Raw genomic sequence first — 19,177 nt, forward strand, 5'->3', positions numbered from 1 at the left:
GTTCTCTCCTCCTTGGTTCCCAGGGTGGAGAGAAAGGACATGGCAAAGGCAGGAAAACAGAAGATAGAACAGCTGTCTGATTGTAGCTTAAAGTCTGGGACTGGGAGTTGGGGGAAAAGAAGCCATGGGAGGGGCGGGTGGGGCCTGGGAGGAGGGAGGAAGGGAGGGAGAGAGAAGCTGTGGAGGCTAAGAAATAAAAGCAGAGGAAGGAGAGGGAAGGAGGAGCAGTCCTATTCCCCAGAGCCCAGCATCACCCAGGCCAGCCCCCTGGGAAGAGCGCCAAGCCTCAGTGTCTGAGGCCCAGCGGAGGCCTTCCCCACCCAGACAGGGACCCTGCCCGCCAGAGCGCTGTCACTCTATCTCCTGCTACACTCTAAGGGTTCCTGTAAACAGACACTCTTACCACATGCATTAATAGGTGACTTGCTGTGTGACCCTGGACTAGTCACCTGACCACACACGGTCTTCATTTCCTATCTGTAAAAAGGGCACAAGTGGCTTCTTGGAACCTTGAGGGCAGGTTAATCCTTGGCCTACCTGCCTGTCACCTGGGGTCCCCTCTGCAAGATGCAGCAGCACCTCTGCTCACCCCACACTGCTCTATAGGCCCCTTTCCCATCAGTGGGAGCCCCTTCACGCACCCCAGCTCTGAGAGCAGGAGAGGGCTGAGGAGCTTGGGGTGGCCGGTGTCCTTCGAACGCAGATGAAAGGGCAGAGCTCAGGAAGGCCCTGGAGGCCTGGTGTGGCTTGGGGCCACTGGGAAGGGAGTGACCATCATGTTATTTTTTTTTTAATTAATTTATTTATTTATGATAGTCAGAGAGAGAGGCAGAGACACAGGCAGAGGGAGAAGCAGGCTTTATGCACCGGGAACCCGACGTGGGATTCGATCCCAGGTCTCCAGGATTGCGCCCTGGGCCAAAGGCAGGCGCCAAACCGCTGCGCCACCCAGGGATCCCGATCATGTTATTTTTTGACCAGGACACCTTCTTAAAAAACCAACTGGCAACATAGGAATGCCCTGGGGCTCCTGCCAGCCCAGCCTTGGGATGTCATCAGGCACCCCGTGATCCATTTATTGTGATGACTACTCTCAAGGGTCTAGTAGGTGTCAGGGCCAGGACACAGGCTCCCCCGTGCTCCAGGCTCCTGCTGGGAAGGCAGTTTTAGTTCTTGGTCCCTTCACCTTGGCCTTGAACCGCCAGGTGGCTCAGAGGCTAAGTCTCCAGTCCTGCAACCGAATCACTGACTCGGCCACAGTACCGGGGGCCCAGCAGGTGCTGGGTATTGGTCTTGGTCGTAGGGATAGACAGCAAAATAAAGTTGCTAACCAAGGGATCCCTGGATGGCGCAGCGGTTTGGTGCCTGCCTTTGGCCCAGGGCGCGATCCTGGAGACCTGGGATCGAATCCCGCGTCGGGCTCCCGGTGCATGGAGCCTGCTTCTCCCTCTGCCTGTGTCTCTGCCTCTCTCTCTGTGTGACTATCATAAATAAATAAAAATTAAAAAGAAAATTAAAAAAAAATAAAGTTGCTGCCCTGAGTGAGCTCAGTTAACAGTGGAAGCACCAGGATGGGGTGGGGAGTGGGGTGCAGCACTGGGGTCGACTGGGGGCAGGGCTGAGGCCTGGTTCAGGGCCCTACAGAGAACAGAGGCTGGTCTCATGTCTGGGTCTGGCATTCGCGCCCTCTGGAATGTGGCTCCAGCTTCCTTTTCTGCCTCTGTCCCAGCTGCACTGCTGGGGGGGTGGTGCACACGAGTGTGTGCACGTGTCTGGGCCCTCTGCCCTTGGGTCCGGAGAAGCTGGGTCTGGAGTGGGGCGGGACAGGTAGCTGGGCCGGGGGAGGAGAAAAGGCCGTCACAGCTATGTCCGGGGCTGTAAACCCTCCAGAAAGGAAGAGGAAGCAAAAGCCAGAGCTGGAGTCTTGTGCAAAGGCCGGGGCTCCTTGCCATGGTCTCACTTGTGTCAGCCCTGGGCCTCACTGGATGGGGGGGCAGGTGGGGGTGGGGCGTGGTGGCCAAGGGGGAAGTGTGTGAGTCTCTTTCCCTCAGCTTCCCCTTTTCTCTATGGACAGATTTGCTGAGCCCGCCCCCAGGAGTCAGAATGGCTGGGCCACCAACCCACAAACCACATGAGGGCCTGATGTACGTGTACACCGTGTCCAGTCACTTCTTTTTACACATAAGGAGGCCCGGGGTGGGGACTGGTCCAAGGTCACACAGTCTGAGGGTGAAGCAAGGACTAGAGTATGGGCGGTGGCTCCGAAGCCCAGCCTCAGCCACATGGCTAGAGGATGAAGTCCTCATGCCTTAGTGGGCTGTTCAGCACCATCCCCGGCCAGGCTCCACCGGACCCCCATCAAACCTTCCTGCCTCTCTGCAGTGTGGGCATGCACACATACACACACACCTGTTCTCTAACCTCAGGGCCTCTGCACAGGCTGACTCCTGTGCCAGGGCTGCCCTCCGCTGCACTGATTCGGTGCAGGCACGGCCTCCAGGGAAGCATTCCCTAGACTGCAAAGGCCTCTTTGGCAGCCTGATTCTCTCAGGTTAGCTTTCCTGTAGACTTGGCTAGACCAGGTGTCCCATTGTTTGCTCAAAGGCTAATCTAGATGTTGCCATTAACTATCCTGTGGACGTGATTCACATCTACCACCAGCTGACTTGAAGTAAAGCAGATTGCCCTTCTTAATGCCAGCAGGTCTCATCTAATCAGCTGAAGTCTTAAGAGAACAACTGAGGTTTCTCAAAGAAGAGATTCTGCTTGAAGACCGAATCACAGAAATCCTGCCCAAGTTGCCAGCTTGCCAGCTTGCCCTGCAGATTTCGGACTTGCCAGCCCCCACAATTGGGTGAGCCAATTCCTTAAAATAAATCTCTCTCTCTGTATGTATATATATATCCTACTGGTTCTGTTTCTCTGGAGAACTCTGTACAATCACGCTGATTCATAACTGTATGTTTACGATCCTCTCACCACCACACGGCACACCCGGAGGATGGTGACTGTAGGGGAACAGAGCGGGCCCCCAGGGGAGTGTCCGGGAGAAAGACACCAGGTGAGGGGAAGGGGGATGAAAGAGTCACTGAGGCACGTAGAATGAATGAATGAATGAGGCCCAGGGGAGATGCTTGCCCGAGAGTTCCACGGGCGCTTTTGCTCTTCTCTGCCTCACCCCTGGACAGTCCTGCCTCCTCCACAGGGGTGGACTCCAGGCTGCACGGGGGGCGGGGTGTGTGTGTCTTGCTCTGGCAGAGTCCCCAGGGGCTCAGATCCAGGATCTCTGAGCTATTCCCACCCTCCCAGGCAGGCCAGTGACAGCAAAGCCTGTCCTGAAAGCCCTTCCCTTTTAGATCTCTCAGGACTCAGGCACCCAGACCCCTCCTGGGAACCACACCTCTGCTTTACAAGCTGAGGGCTGAGGTGGGCCTGGCTGCCATAGAGCAGCCACTGTGTGAGGTCCCTTCCTCCAGGGAGGTCATGGTGACCCCTACACCCCTGGAAACAAAAGATGGAGTCCCCATAGCGAGAGGCTGACCTCTCAGACTCAGAGGGCAGACATTTTGGCTTCATAGAGTCCAAAGGCATCGTCTGATTAAGAGTACCAGGGCCCGGGCCTGGAATCTCTGGGGATGGGGGCCTTGACATTCTGTTTTCTTTCTTCTTTATTTATTTATTTTGAGTAATCTGTACACCCATCGTGGGGGTCAAACTCATGACCCCAAGAGCAAGTGTTGCACGCTCTTCTGACTGAGGCGGCTGGGCTCCCCTGGACATCCTATTTTCCAAAAGCTCCCCCACTGATCCTGATTCTCCAAATTGATTAGTGAGATCTGATGAGCACCCTTGTGGTGACTTGGCGGGTGAATTAGAGTACTCTACCTTACTAAATATGTGGAATTTAAGAAGCAAAGGAAGAGAGGGAGGAGAGAGACACACACACACCAAGAAACAGACTCTTCAGTGTAGAGAATGCCCTACTGGCACCAGAGGGAAGGTGGGTGGGGGATGGGTAAGCAGGTGATGGGGATGAAGGAGGGCACCTGTGATGAGCACCGGGCGATGCACGGGAGTGTTGAAACCCTATACCACACAGCTGAAACCAGTATTGCATGGTATGTTAAGTAACTGGATTTTCTTTTTTAATAATTTATTTTTTATTGGTGTTCAATTTGCCAACATACAGAGTAACACCCAGTGCTCATCCCGTCAAGTGCCCCCCTCAGTGCCCGTAACCCATTCACCCCAACCCCCCCCCCCCCCGCCCTCCTCCCCTTCCACCACCCCTAGTTCATTTCCCAGAGTTAGGAGTCTTTATGTTCTGTCTCCCTTTCTGATATTTCCCACACATTTCTTCTCCCTTCCCCTCTATTCCCTTTCACTATTATTTATATTCCCCAAATGAATGAGACCATATAATGTTTCCTGGATTTATAAAGGAGTACCCTGCCTTCCTGAAGCTGTGACAACTCACCCCACGTGGGCTCCTTCTTCTCCTCCTGATGGGCAGCTGCCCCACACAGCTCAGCCCCACACAGGTGGTACACACAGGAGCTGGACCCAGACCTTGGCCTGCTCCTCCCCATGCCCCAAGTGGACTTAAGCCAAACAGGTCCCTGTCTTGGAAATATGGCTGGCATCAAGCCTTATTCCCTCAACAGGAGCAGATACACAAGGAATTCCTGAAGGCACGCAGTCGGGCCAGGACATGAGTGGGTGGAGCTCCTGAGCAAGCCTGAGGTATGGGGGCTGGGGGATGAGCGGTGGGGGCTGCGCCTGGCTCTCTGCGGAGGAGGAGGAGGCGGCTACACAGACTCCAGAGGAGCAAAGCCCTGGCCACAGTTGAACTGAGGCACTTTCAGGAGGGCCCTGGGAGCCCTGGTCCCTGGATGGGGCCAACCCCTGCTTCTAGCCTGGGGATCCCTTGCTGACAATCACCCCCTTTGTCCTGAGGTGAGCTGGATGAGTCTCTGATCCTTGTACAAATAAGCCCACCTAAAACCTAACCGGACATCTGATACAGAAATTATGGCAGAAAATTCCACACCACCTGCAGAGCCGTCCACAGAACACAGGGTAGCTTCCCCTTGATGTCAGTATGGGGTTGCTACGGTGTCTCTGATCTGAAGTCACCAGGCCCTGGGCCCTGGGTCTTCCGACCTGATGCCTCACCAGCTCCCTGAGCAGAGGTATCTGTTTCTTTACCACAAAGGAAGAAAGCTCAGTTTTCCCACCAGGGGGACAGTGGCCCTGCTGGAGACCCTTCACCCCGGCCACTTTGGCTGGCTTGGGAGTGTTCATCAGCAGGGCTAGGATGAACTCTATGGACTCTCCTGTCTAATGTTGTCATTTAGAGATGTGGGAAGCGAGGCCCCAAGCCCCCACCCCACAACAGGGATGGACCTGAGAGCTCTTGATTCCCAGCATGTTTCTGTCCAACCATGTCACACGTGGTGGCTGCTCCACACTTGGGCCTCCCTAGGAGGGTGTCTGCCTTCCAGAGTCTGGAGGCCTCCAGGGTGGGCACCAGGGGATGGGGTAGCAAGGGATTCAACCAACCTGCACAAAGCGTCTTGAGTTCTCAAGAGTTTGTCCTCATAGCCCTCTGACCTCAAATGCTAAAACAGTCCCGGCTCCCCCCCACCCTCGCCTTCAGGGACCTTCAGGGCCCCAGCCGCTTCCCCTGCAGCCAAGTACAATCACCCCACCAAGGGCTTAGAAGACCTTGTGTGGTTGGTCTCTGCTCATGTGGCAGCTTCACGGCATGCTGCTTGTTCTCTTACTTACCACCCTCCAGACACATGGGCTTTTTTCATCTTTAACAGACCTGCCTGCACACAGCCCTTTCATGTGCTGTTCCCCTTGCCTGGAGTGCCCTTCCTCAGGAAACCTCCCCTGACTCTCCCCGTGGTCCCCATTAGGTCAGACCCCCCAAGTTCTAGGAAGTTAATACATTTGATACTGTCCCTTCCTGGACCTTATTAAAATTGTAATGATAGATTTAACTATTGGCTTGTTGCCTGGCACTCCAGTCTGAGCACAGAGGAAGAGGGCCGAGAGCTTGTCAGCACGCTCCCCAGGGCATTCCTGGTGGAATGCACCTACACAACACTCTAGTGGAACCAGCCTCCTCCCCTGGGCCTGGACTTCCTCTGCCTGAGCATCAGGACCACTACCTGTTCCCAGGAGAAGGGGCAGGAGGCCTCATGTTTCCAGAAAACTCCATGTCCTCCTTCCAATTCCAGAAGCAAGAAGCACATCTGCTCCAAACAATCACCCTGTGCTGGACCCAAAGATCACCAGCTTAACGTAACAGGGAAAAACAAACAGGTCTTGGGCTTCCAAGTTCATGGGACAAAGATAATCACAGAGGAAGGAGCGATGACAGGGCCATTTACCGGGCTTGAACTTTGTCAGGCCTCGTGAGGAGCGCACACGACTTCGAGGCTCCTGGGGTTGGGGGGACCATCTCCGTGTTCCAGTTCTGGAAACGGAGGCTTGGAGAGAGGCTATCCCCTGCAGGGCGGGGGCAGCAGACTCCTGTCTCCCCAGGATCCTGGACCCCTCTGGGTGGGGACGAGGGTCCTGATGGCCTCTTCCTCCCCTGCCGACCTCAGTTTACCCGCCAGGGCCTGTTCTAGCCGCAGGAGCCCCTCATGGCTTCCCTTCCTCCTCGCCGGGCCCCGCCCTTGCTGAGACCTCAGCTTCTCCATCCTGTCTTCCTCTCCCTCCATCCCTCCCCTCCTTCCGTTTCCGTGGCAACCCCATCCTCTGCTCTGCCACTGGGTCCCGTGCTCCCATCTCCTCTTTCCTCTTTCATCTCTCTCCTCCGTGCAGGGTATGGTCCAAATACCCCTCTGTCCTTTGCTTCTGGTCTCTCACTCCCTTTTACTGTGCTTTTATCTCCTTCAATGTTCTCTTGTCATCTCAGGGCGACTTTTATTTATCTCCTGCTTAAGAAAAAGGAAGGAAGGAGGGAAAAGAAACCCCCATTTCGCTAGTCCTGGCTTCTCTGGTTCGGTCCCAGCCACCTTGCTCCTAGGGAACCTAGAGACACAGATGCAGACAAACCCAGGATGGGCCCCCTGCCCGCCACCAGGCAGGCTCCCTACTGACCTCACCTGCAGAAGGGAGGAGGTAAAATGCATAGTGAGGAGGAGGTAAATGCATCGTGGGGAGGTGTCCCGGTGAGGGCACGCCAGGGGCAGGCACGCCAGGGGGCTGCACCCTGCTTTCCTGAGGCTGGGCTGGGGGAGATGCTGGAGACCCCCCTCAGGATGAAGCAAGGGCAAGACCTAGAGTGTGGGATAAGCCAGGTCCAGGATTTCTCTTCAGTGCAGCCCAGGGAAAGCCCACCTGCACACTGCCCCACGCTGCAGCACACAGGGGGATACCCCATGTACCAGGCAAAGTACACTCCCACCCCAAACAGGATGGTGGATGCATCCATTCTTCAAGATTCACTCTTTACCATAATCCTAAATTGTCTCTGAGAAAAGGAAGTGTATGCTCTCCTAACCAGATCTGTGTCTCCACAGTTTAAGGTAGAAATAAGGTGGTCAGCCAATTTCCTTTTCAGCCATCGTTTACCAAGCTTATGGGATAAACAGGGCATATAATACAGGTCATCCCATGAAGATGGGATTCATTTTCCAGATGGACAAACTGAGGCTTGGAAAAGCTGTTACTTGTCCAAATCACACAGTCAGAGGTAAGGGTGGGCTTTGAATGGATTATAATCATGTTCTTCCTCTTTTATGTCCCTTCTTCCTATGTTCCCAGGAGGGGAGAGTCAGGTCAATCCCTGGCTTGGCTCCTCCTCCAACCCTGCCTTCTACATTTCTGTGTTTAATCTGCAGTGATCAGAAATGACAGAAGAAACCAAGAGATTTACCACAGAAACTACAAGCAAGCTGATTATCACTGTGGCCCTGGCATCTCAAAGTGACAGAGGGAATAGATGGCCTGGTGAAAAGTGGTGTTACTCTCATCTGAGACACAAGTCACCTGGAGGAGAAAGAGGCCCTGGATCTTTGGGAGCCCCAGAGGCTTGTGAGCATCTGTGGGAGCTGCTGGGCTAGGGTCTTGGTCCTGGTATTGATCCCAAGTTCCGGGACTCAAAGCTCTGCTGGAGTTGCTTCTGGCCCACCTTACCGGGTGCACCTGCCAGGGCCTGGCCACAGAATGCAGTGGGGCACAGAGCCCAGCCTGCTAAACCTGCAAAGGCGCCGATGACACAACAGCTGTGCTTCTCCCCCAAGAGGCTATTGGAGCACCTCAGGATCCCTGGGAGCAAGGCCTGGCATAGGAAGCAGCAGACAGAGATGGGAGGATAGGGAAGGACAGCCCCTGGCTCTGCAGATGAACAGAGTGGGGAGGGTCTGGCCTGCACCCCACTCTCTGCCACTTCTGAGCTGTGTGACCTGGAACAATTTCCTCCACCTCCCTGGGACTCCCTTTTCCCAACTGTAGGATAGAGTAGGGATATGGAAAGGCCTTGACATGACCTGAAGCTCTTCCTTCAGGTTAGGTTTGTACCTGATGAGATCATGTATGTAAAGTATGGAATCCTGATACAGATCCCAGATCACAGAGGAGGAAGCAAAGGCTCAGAGGCATAGGGTGACCCGCCTGAAGTCACCAGAGAAACGTGGAGTTTGGGTTTCCTTCTCGGGTCTAACTTAAATGCTTGTGCTTAAAAGGAGATTGGGGAGATAAGATTTGCTAACACGGCTGGAGTATAGTAAGGACTCGATGTCTAGGAGCTATTTGTTCATTTTCTCCCCATCGCCATCCACTCTGTTGGGTCAGGCCCCTGCTGGCTCCTGGTGGGACCCAAAGACCCTCCCCTTCCCCCATGCTCAGGGACCTCACAATTTGATTAGAAAGACAAGACCAAGAACCATGAAACAGAAAGGCAAAATAGCAGACAGGAAATAAGCCCTAAATGTGTGGGCTACCACAAAAGGACAAAGTAACGTTGGTTGCTTCCCCCCCCCCCACTCTGTTTCAGCTTACGGGGTCAGGAACATTCTTTGTTATCAATTGGAGCTTCAGGAGGCCACAGAGGCTCAGAACGTGGGCTATAGGGCCGGCTGCATCCCTTACATGTTGGTTTGTGTGAGCTTGTCTCTTCTGTGACAGGTGACAATGGTTCCCACTTTCCAGGGCCATCAGGATATCTGACCAAGCCCACCAGCCAGGTGAGCATGATCTCTGGTGCTGAGTACACACAGGTCGGGTGGAATGGTGGGGAAGCCTAGGGACAGGGGAGGCTGGCTAGGAAGCCTCCAACCCCAGAGGTGCAGAAGAGGTGGAGGCAGACGATGAAGGAGGGAATATAAAGAGAACAGAAGAGCAGTGGGCAGAGAAGGTGCTGAGCGATGAGCATGGGGGAGGAGGGTGGCCTGGGCACAGAGCCCTCCCCTTCTCTCCCACAGCCACCAGTGTGAGTCACCCCACGGCCTCCATCCCTGCAGAACCTCCAAAATGGCTGCCTCCTGATGCCCATGCCATAATCAACATTTATTTTGCAGTCACCCACACGCCCAACTCGAGAACGGATTTATGCCAGGAGAGGAGTAAAAAATGCCTCTCATTCACGTAAAGGCTTCATGCATCTCCTGGGCGGGGAGGGACAGCTGGCCCAACACTTAGGCTGACAGTCTACACACGCAGACATCACACATGCACACCGTCCACACAGGCTATAATCAGAGGCAAGCAGGAGTGATGTGCAAATCCATTCTTAGTCACCTTCATGCAGCAAGATGGATGGGACCCACTCGAAGGGTGGGAGCCCAGTGTGCATATACACGCTGTGGACCCTGCACAGTGGCCGGGGAGGAATGCACATGGGGATGGAGGGAACCTACAGAGCAGCTGTGAGATAAGAGGTTAGGCAAGAGGTTGGCAGGGAAGGCGGGATGGGCATCCCAGCTGGGGGAAGTGCTGGGTCTGTCTGGCCCCGGGAGCCAATGTAGTGGGCCAAGGCGGGCCTTATCCACAAGCTGGAGGAGAGGTAGGGGGAATCCTGGAAGGCAGAGCCAGGAGAGGCCCTTGGGTGCAGGTCCCCAGCGGCAGGGGTGGATCCACCAACTCAGAAGAAGTTGCCCCAAGAGGCTAGCTCTGCCCAGAGCACTATCTGGTTTCCTCTTAAATCTAGATCACAGGGCAGCCTGGGGTGGCTCAGCGGTTTATCGCCGCCTTCAGCCCAGGGCATGATCCTGGAGACCCAGGATCAAGTCCCACGTCAGGCTCCCTGCATGGAGCCTGCTTCTCCCTCTGCCTGTGTCTCTGCCTCTCTCTCTCTGTGTCTCTCGTGAATAAATAAATCTTGGGAAAAAAAAATCTAGATCACAAAGGATGATAATCAGGCTCCTGAAGCCTCATCTGCAGAGCGGTGAGCTCCAGAGCATGGATCCCCAGGTGCAAAAATTCAAATGCACGTGGTGCTGTGACCCAAGGGCCAAAATGACTTTAATAGAGGTGACAGTTATAAAACAAGCAAATATCTGGCCTTCACCAGAGGCGTCTGTGGTCCAACTTGAGGGCTTCCTCCCCACTGTCCTGTGGGATGTGGAGTCAGCCTCACTGCTGCCTGGCTGAATGGCCTTGGGCGACTTCATTGCTCGGAGCCTCAGTATTTGCTCAACTGTAAAATGGGGATGCCAGCTGCCTACCCCACAGAATGGTAGAGAAGATTAAATAAGATCTTAAAGATCTTAAATAAGAAAGTACCTGGCATGCAGGCTGGCATTTGGTAAATGGTGCTTTTTGGGTCTCACCATTACAATACATGTGCACACACAATGTGAATCACCTAGGACCCTAAAGTATCTGGCATGTACTCATTAGTACTAAAAATACGCTCTTACCACTCCCATGAATTAGCATGACCACTTGGAAAAAGCATCTGCTATTGTGAAGGAGAAAAAGTAGCCAAATTAGTTGTCGGAGGAGAGAGGCTGAAATAAACTTGGCTTTATGGAAGGTTCTAGCTTAGTTCTCAGCCCACAGCTTGTCTGGGGAAGGGTGTTCCCGACCACTATGCTTGTAGGCCATGAGGGTCCCTAGGGCCCCAGGACCCAGAGTAGAGCCCTTGGAGAGGCAGGAAGGCTTGGCCTGGTAGGACACGGAAGGCCTCCTTGTAGGTGCCAGACATCGCCTTTTTTCTGAAACTTTACAACCCGTCAAGGCAGCTCCAAAAATCAAATTCCCACACAAATCACAAAACCCAACTCTTCCCATGCATGTAGTCGATTTCTGGGATCCCTGGGCACCTGCTCAGTCTCTCATTGCTGGGATGACCCAACCATCAGCAAACACAGCCCTGATGGGTCACAAGGTGAAGGGGAGATGCTGAGAATGAGACCCCTCCCTGGGCTGGCCCCGATTCCCTGAAACAAAAATGTCCACAAAGCTTCTGGTATGAAGAAGCACTCACAGACACATGCATAGGTCTGGGAGCAAGGGTCACCCTCCTCCCTGAAATGCAGCAAGGCCTGCCTGGGCAGCATCCTGGCTCAGAGCAAGGGCTGCCTCCCGGAGGCTGGGCAGAGCCCCTCCCCCCAACGCCCCTAGGTCTGGGTGCCAAGTGCAGGACAGAACACAAGCTCCTCCGGGACTCAGAAAGATAGGCCGGGCTGGGGAGTGAACACGCCGGCTCACACAGGCACAGCCCTCCGCCGTTTACAAAGCCCTCCCAGGCACAACGCCACAGGATCCTGTCTGCTGGGAGCTGACCTGGCATCTGTACGGGCAGCTCCTGCGTGGGCAGCACTTATTCCCACTCTGCAGATCGCGGATGAGGATCCTGACGTTAGCAGACTGCCTGGCTGGCCTGGGAGCTACGGTGCTAGCCCGTGCCAGCTCTAAGGGCATTGCCTAACTCAGTGCTGACCACCGTATGTGTGGTTGGTACTCGTACCATTGCCCCTATCCTACAAATAAGGAAACTGAGGCGTGGAACAATTAAGAACAGCTTTAGAGCAGTCCTTCCATATTGATGCAAGCAGGTAGCATTTAGGGTTTTTTTTTTTTTTTTTAATTTATTTTAGAGAGAGAAAGCAGGGGAGGGACGGAGGGAGAGGGAAAGCATCTCAAGCAGGCTCCCAGCTGACCACGAAGCCCGATGTTGGGCTCCATCTCACAACCCCGAGATCGTGACCAGACCCGAAATTAAGAGTCAGACGCTTAACATGCTGAGCCACCCAGGCGCCCCGAACAGGTAGCATTTAGAAACTTTTACAGAAACTCGAAATTGCTAGGACATCCAGGCAGGCCTGATAAGGTGCTGGTCTGTAAGGATCACAAATAAGAGGAATTTTAAAAGGAAAAGCACTGGTTTAGAGCCCAGACTGGTTTCTGAAGGCCCAAGTTTAGTCCCTGTTAATTCCCAGAGGTGTGACTATTTCTCTTTACTAAAGTGTGGTCGAGGGATCCCTGGGTGGCTCCGGTTGAGCGCCTGTCTTTGGCTCAGGGCATGATCCTGGAGTCCCGGGATCAAGTCCCATGTTGGGCTCCCTGCATGGAGCCTGCTTCTCCCTCTGCCTGTGTGTCTGCCTCTCTGTCATGAATAAATAAAATCTTAAAAAAAATAAAGTGTGGTTGTGCTTAGAGCACCTGCCTTACAAACCAAAAGATGCAAAGTGCTCCCAAAGAACCTGGCACCTGTTTGCTACTATTATTAGTGCTTGGCAATGTGCTGGGGACCATACTGCTAGTTCCTGGAGGAGCTGTGCTCCTTGTTGCCAGTTCTCGAAGGGGGCTTGACCACCTGCTCTTCTGCCATCCTGGTACCCGGAGCCCAGGAAACACGCCTGCCTCCGGAAGCCTTCCCACCGCTGCAGACCCTCAACCCCCCTGCCAGGAGCTAGCTGCTCCCCTATCACTTCCAAGCCAGGTGGGCATAGGCGCCTTCATGGGGTATACCCAGGAGATGTTCTTGCCCAAACCAGAAAAACCTGCCGGGCAGTCAACACCCTTAACTCTTGCAACCTCCAGCTTTGCCAGCAGGTGTCTTGAGAAGCAAGTGGGGCCAGGAAGAGGGGTGGTGGTGGTGGCCTTCTCACCTGGCCCCAGTCTCAGATCTCTCCAGCTGGGACAACCTTGCTCCCCAGGCTTCTCCATGCTCCTCTGGAGCACAAATTCTAAACTTCCCCAGATAAGCACATTCCTCACTACCTTTACCCATAGTCCACTTTGTCCAGTCACTCAGACCCAGAGTGAGAACACAGTCTGCTCGTGGCATGTTTCCTGAGCAAACTACCCTTCGCTGGTGAGTGGGGCACAGGGTGGGTTCAGATCCACCTCCCCAAAGCTCTTCCTCCACCTGGACCCCAGTCGTCACAGTTGAGTCTGCTCTGTCCCCACCCGTGCCTGCTTGTGCCACCCTCCAAGTCTGGTGCTGACTTGTCCCTCTCCCTTCCTTCACAGACGTGGCTGGAACTTTGCCCAATCTTCCATGGGGAGGAGACCACCCCCTTCCCTTGATCCCCTGTGCCCTCAGGGGGCAGAGGATGGGGCCCCACTTGATATGAGGATTTCCTCCCTACCTAGCACTTGGGTATGTGCTGTAACCATTCCACATCTGCTAAGGATAAATTCAGTTCACACTTCAACAAACATTTATGAAGCACCTACCCTGGGACCAGCTGTGTTGGGTGTGGCAGAGGAAGGAGACCGAGCTTGCCCTTGGGAGCCTCCCACCAGCCCAGGCTTGTACTTCAGCCTTGTGGCTTATGCCAGCATCCTTGCTCCACATCACCCCGGCCACATGCACCCCACGGCTCCCTGTATCCTCTGAGGTTATCTGGCCCTTCCAGGGCCCCCCGGGCACTTCTGGGCTAGACAGAGGCCCTCGTGGCTGCAGAGACCTGAAGACTTGACCCTTTCTCCTGGCTCTGAGGAGGTGCAAAAGGTCCCCCAGACCTGCAGCCTGAAGCCAGCTCTCCCCAGACCTGGCCTCCTGATCCACTGACACGCCTTCCCTCTCAGGCCTCCAGCTTGGGGCCTCCACCACACCCTGGCTGCAGCATCCGGCGGCGCCCAATGTCTTACCTTCTCTCTCTACCCCTGAACAGGGGGTCAGATCCCATTTCCTCCACCACTTCTTTGACCCCACCTCTCTGTCCCCTCCACTGGACATCCTTGGTGAAAGCTTCTGCACACTCAGGCTTTGAATCAGGCCTCCCTTCTGACCTGACAGCAGCCCTGCCATCCCCCCTGGGCCCCAGGCCACTCACAGCTTCCCTCTGTCTCTGCTCTGTCATCCCGATGGCCTCTGCTTTCCCATCTTACCAGGGCTTCCTTGGACTGTCCCCTCTGTGCCGATGTCACCAGAGCCATGCCTCTACTCCCCACCCCAGGGCATTTCCTAGGTGTCGAACCTTCTGTCAACCATCCGTTTCAACTCCAAGGATTGCCAGCCTCCTGGGAGCCACCAGCCCCTCTCAGCATCCTTCGTTCTGCGGTTCTAGTTTTTTCAGTCTCCTCTTTGGGACTCCAGGTCTGGCCGAGGCCTGGCCTGCCAGCCCTAGAGGCTGGGACCACGCCAGACAACGGTGGCAGTGCATGCGACCCCAGCCACATTACTCACGCTCAGCCCGCAAGCCACATTCCCATGGTCTCCACTGCAGCCTCCAACTTGCAGGACAGCCAGGCTCTCCCACAGGAGGGAGTTTGGGGAGGCAGAGGGCCCCTGAGTCGCCTCTGACCTTGACCCTCACATGGAGGCCCAAGCTAGGGCCTGGCTGAGAGGGAGCAGGTGCCTGGGGCTACATGTGAATCCTGCAGGCTCCAGGACCAGCCCTGCAGCCAACCAGCCCTGGTGGCTGGTGCCGGGCTTCCCAGGGAGAACCTTCTGCCAGCCAGTGGCTCGCTCTGGCCTGGTGGAGCCCCTTTCCAAACACCCTTCCCTCTCAGAGTGGGAGCCTGGAGGAAACCATGTCCCACATGGTGTTTTTTTTTTTTTTTTTTTTTGTCCCTTTCCTTTTACACATTTAGAGCAATGGAGGAAAATGAACACATTCACATTCTCTCTGCTCAAATAAACCGACTTCTCTCTTCATTCCATCCCTTGAAAACAGAAGCACTATTCAAAAAGAAAAAGAAAAAAGAAGAAAGAAAGAGGCAAAAAGAACTGAATAGAAGAGGAAGAAGGGGGGAAGGAGAGCGGAGCAGAGTGGTCCCCAAGGGAGCCGGGCTGGACTTGGAATGAAAGGCAGAGCGTGGAGGGAAGGAGAGCCGAGAGACAAAGCGGGAGAGAAAGACGGGAGCTTTGAAAGAAGAGTGGTCGGCGTGAATACAGCGTGCAGGGGAGAGGGGAGCACTTGAAAAGGAGCAGCCGAGGCGGTGACCCCTCATTCACACCCGTGCCAATCATAGCGACAATGTAGACAGACCCTTGCTTCATTTTTCCTTCTCCCGTTTCTGGGGAGCGAGGGAGGGAGGGAGGGAGAGGCTGAGAACTGCAAGTTAGTTCCTAAAAATACAAAAAATAAATCCAGTTCTGCTGGAGAAGCATCGAAGAGCTGCTTGAAAGGCTCCCCCTTGCCCCTGAAACTCACTCCACCTGCAAAAGCAATGCTCCCTCTCGGAGAGTCAGGGGCTAGGGGGTGGGCGGTGACCATCAGCTTTATTTCAGGGTCCTGGAGGAGCCAATGCAGAGAGGGCCCCAGGTTGCAATGCTGTGGAGGGAGGCATGGTCTCCATGGGCAGGCGGCTTGGCCCTTGGGGTTGTCCTGCTCCCCGCAAAGAGCTAAGGGCCTAGGCAGGAGGGTCTGGGGGGTGGGGGTGGCAGCTGTTCCCGCCTGGGCCGTGCCTGGGAGCAGGAGACACGTGACACTTGTGGATGGGGGCGGGGAATGATTCTTTCCAGGGACTGCCGCAAAGAGGTACTGCTCAGGCTTGCTGAGGCCAGCCTCCCAAGGCCGGGTGGTGGGTGGTGAGAGGTGGGGGAGTCCTCTTCATTAGCTGCCAGTGGTGGGATCACTGTGCTTACAAGGGAGGGGCCTCTGCGGACACGTCACAGATCAGTATTTTCCTGATTCCATCAAGATATACAGGTGCCCCAAGGATTCCAGGTCCCTCATTCAGGAACAGGCCTGGATGTGGGCTTCCGTCCTTCCCTCCTCTCTGCAGCCAGACATAGGTTATGACCCGGTATCTACCGTGTGCTCAGCCCGGTGCTAAGCTCCGGGTGACACAGCGCACAGGACCTCACCTACCCACACATAGCCCTCAGTCTAGGGACCAAATGGCTCCCAAGATATTCCTCTGAGATCACCGGTCAATGTCCCTGGTCCCCCTCTTTGTTTTTCCTGGTCTCACTCTTCTCATCTTTCAACACTCAGCGAGTCATGATGAAACCTGAAATGGGGTCACCTTTATGCAGAGGTTCCTTTTTCCTTCTGATCATCCAGACGCTGGATAATGAGTAATGCCTGGGAACAGCGAGGCGGCCGGGTGCAGGAAGACTGATTGGTTTATTGATTGATTGATTGAGCGAGTCTCACCCTCACTCCTCTATAGAGCAATCAGTCTGTGCCGAGCTTAGTGGCGTGGGCTGGGATTCGAAAGTGACAAGGACCAATCGGAGGCCCTGAGACGCTTGAGGCCAAGCTTGTGTGGGGTGGGGGTGGGGTGAACCAGGGAGCCGAGAAAGGAAACCCAGCCTTTGCTAGCTTCATCTGGGAAGGGCTGTTAAGTTGGAACGGGCCCAGAAAGGCCTCCAAACCCAACAAGGAAGCCGAGAGAACAGGCACATGGAAAATGCAAAAGAGCGCAGGGTTGGAAATTTCACTGCACCACCAGGAGCATATAATTACTCTTGCCTTTCAATCCAACAAATGCAAATTCCAACAAATATTTATTGAGTGCCTGCTATATGCCAGCCAGCTCTCAGGCATTCCTAGAGAATGCAGTGAACAAGAAGACCAAGGCCTGCCCTCGAGAACTCATACTCGAGGTGCAGGCGGGGTGTGGGGGTGGGGTGGGGGGTGGGGAGTATCAGGCAAGGAAACAGGTGATTACAATTTAGTGTGAGCCCCGAGGAGGGTCAGCCTTGGGCAGCTGCGGGGAGGGGTCAGGGAAACCTTTTCAGAGGGGGCATGGAGTCATTGTAATCCGTTAAAATGAACTACATTTTCATTTGTTTTGAGAAAGCTTTAAAGAATTTCACTGGCGAGATACCCCAGTGTCTAAGGGAAAAAAAAAAAGAGAAACTAATCAATGAACTACAGATAAAACATCTGATAGATGTTTTCTTGATCCTTTGGTGTATTGGGAAGAATCAGAAATGGACCCAGAAAACTAAGCTGTTGAGAACAACAATTAGTTCTTTTTATTTTTTATTTTATTTATTTATTTTTTCAATTAGTTCTTTTTAAAGAAGAAATGTAGCTCTGCGCTAGGCTCGGCGATGAATCCTATTAACATTGTGAGTTTAACCCCAAGTCATTATAGAATATTAGCAGGAAGGGCAAGAGCATGGAGGCAGCAGATAATGTCCAAAATTGCTAAGTGGAGAAGTGGTAGGATAAACATATTCTTTCAAAATACGGAGGTGAGTAACAGAGGAGAAATAAAAGGAATTGAGAAATCATTTATGGGTCTGGAGGGCTGGAGTGGGCAGGAAGGCAGGCGGGGCCTGCTACTTCATCCTGACCAGGCCTCTAGTATTGTCTGACATGAAAAAAAGATGCATATGGATTAGTTTGATAAAAAAAAAACAAAACGAAAAGCAAGCAAACAAGCAAAAAAGACTTGGCAGAGGACTCACTGTGAAGTCAAATTGGGATCTTTCTGGAGTACTCAGCAGAGAAACAGAAAGGGCACCATGCTTATACATTTATGAGAACAGAAATTTCTTTGAGAAAGAGCACGATTCAGTGGGCTCCTGCCCAAGGTAACACAATTAGACAGAAGAGAATAGAAGGAAAGTACCTTGGGAAAAAAAAACCTGCAGGATATTGGCATGTGGCTCCAACAACGAGATCTGAAGCACTAGGGACCCTTCCCTCGGTGACTAGGAGATCCAGACACTGGGATGCTGCTCTTGTGCAGGAGCTGAGATGCTCAGGAAAACTGGGGTGTGTGCAATACAGCCCACTTGGGAGGAGGAAGCGTGATCTATGTGCAAGAAGGGTGGTGGTCGGCGCATGCTGGCCTGAGGCCAGGGACCCATCGCCATGCCCCAACCCGAGCCCCCCCGGCTCAGTGTTGAGGCCACAATGTCCAAGTGACCTCGTGCTCCAGCACTCACACACGCATGCTGACTGTCCTCATCAGTCACTCTGCTGACCATTATGGTCCTTTCTAGACCTTTCAAACTTGAAATGTGTGCGGGGCGCCTGGGTGGCTCAGTCAGTGAAGCATCTGCCTTTGGCTAAGGTCATGATCTCGGGGTCTTGGGATCGAACCTCGAGTTGCACTCTCTGCTCAGCTGGGAGTCTGCTTCTCTTTTTCCCTCTGCCCCTGCTTTTGCGTGAGCTCTCTCTTTCTCAGCTAAATAAATAAAATCTTTTAAAAAATAAACTTGAAATGTGTGACAGCAACATCTCACTTGTCCAGAAGTCCCTTCTCTGGCAACCTCACTTCCCCCAAGAATAGAGACAAGTGGAGCATACCAAACAGCTCAGAAAGCCCAGAAGTTATTCGGACAAGGGTGCCTCCAAGAGTTGTCTTTGGATTTACAGTAAACTCTTTCTCCATGACAATGCCCGTTGCTGGCAGCCTCTGGACTCAATTCTAACAAGCTTGTGCGTCTGGTTTCCTAAACTGGTAGATGCAAGCCGCAAATGAGAAGGACGAGCAGGGAGATGGATGGGGTGCTGGTGCTGGAGGCTGTGATAGTGAGAGTACAGGATGCAAAGCTCCCAGACAGCAGCGTGGGACCAGTTGAGGTGGGGCTGGAAGCTCCAGCACCTTTATACCTCAATTCGGTCACTAAGCTCATGACCAATCAAGACAGGTTAGATCCTATTAGAGTATATCCAGTATTCTGCTTAGCACTCAGGGACACGTGTTGGGTCCAGGGCTCACCTCGTAACCTACCCAATCTGGGGCAGGCACAGCTGAGGCATGGACACTGCCCCATCTCCTAGCTGCTATGTCAGTGCAGAGGGCACAGGAAGCCCCAGTGTGGGTCAGAAAGGCTGGGCTCTGGGCCAGT

At 53.8% G+C, this 19,177-nt stretch overlaps 1 protein-coding gene across 6 annotated transcripts in view; it reads right to left on the reverse strand.

Moving 5' to 3' along the window:
* ZNF710 (zinc finger protein 710) overlaps positions 1-19,177 on the reverse strand; it is a 66,090-nt gene that overhangs the window by 14,306 nt on the left and 32,607 nt on the right. The gene's annotated exons all lie outside the window — the stretch shown is intronic.

The sequence above is a fragment of the Nyctereutes procyonoides genome, unplaced genomic scaffold (genome assembly GCF_905146905.1).
Source record: "Nyctereutes procyonoides isolate TBG_1078 unplaced genomic scaffold, NYPRO_anot_genome, whole genome shotgun sequence".
NCBI lineage: Eukaryota > Metazoa > Chordata > Mammalia > Carnivora > Canidae > Nyctereutes > Nyctereutes procyonoides.